Source organism: Siniperca chuatsi, linkage group LG14 (genome assembly GCF_020085105.1).
Source record: "Siniperca chuatsi isolate FFG_IHB_CAS linkage group LG14, ASM2008510v1, whole genome shotgun sequence".
NCBI classification, from domain to species: Eukaryota; Metazoa; Chordata; class Actinopteri; order Centrarchiformes; family Sinipercidae; genus Siniperca; species Siniperca chuatsi.
This window is the reverse complement of record NC_058055.1, coordinates 28335425-28336871: the sequence shown is the minus strand read 5'-3', so window position 1 is coordinate 28336871 and position 1447 is coordinate 28335425.

Genomic DNA, 1447 nt, shown 5'->3' with positions numbered 1-1447 from the left:
TATATACACATAAATACATATATACACACATATATACATATACATATATAGACATATATACATATATATACACATATACATATATACACATATATAATTACATATATACATATATACACACATATATATATACATATACATATATAAACATATATACATATACATATATACACATATATACATATACATATATACACATATATACATATATACACACATATATATATACATATGTACATATACACACATATATATACTTATATACATACATATATACACATATAAATGCATATACATATATACACATATGTACATACATATACATATATACATACATATATACATATATACACACATATATACAAACATATATACATACACATATATATACACACATATATACATATATACACATATATACTTATATACATACACATATACTGTATGTATATATGTATATATGTATGTATGTGTATATGTGTATATGTATGTGTATATATGTATATATGTGTGTATATCTATATATGTATATATGTATATATGTATGTCTATATATGTGTATATGTAAATATGTATGTAGATATGTGTATATGTATATTTGTATGTATATAAGTATATGTATGTGTATATATGTATATATGTGTGTATATCTATATATGTATATATATGTTTATATACGTATATATGTATATATGTGTATATATGTATATATGTATGTAAGTGTATATAAATGTATGTATGTACGTATATATGTATATATGTGTATATGTATATGTGTATATATGTATATATGCTTATTTGTATATATGTGTATATATGTATGTATATATGTATATATGTATTAATATATGTATATGTGTATATGTATATATGTATATATATGTATATGTATGTGTATATATGTCTATGTGTGTATATCTATATATGTATATATATGTGTATATATGTATATAAGTATATATATGTGAATATATGTATATATGTGTATATATGTATATATGTATATATGTGTATATATTTATATATGTATATATATGTGTATACATGTATATATATGTATGTATATATATGTATACATGTATATATGTATATATGTATTAATATACGTATATATGTATTAATATATGTATATATGTATACATGTGTATGTGTATATATGTATATATGTGTATATATATATATATGTATGTATGTATATATGTATACATGTATATATGTATATATATGTATATATATGTGTATATGTATATATGTGTATATATGTATATATATGTGTATTTGTATATATGTGTATATATGTATGTATATATGTATATATGTATTAATATATGTATATATGTGTATATGTTTATATGTATATATGTATGTATATATGTGTATATATGTATATGTATGTGTATATATGTATATATGTGTGTATATCTATATATTTATATATATGTGTATA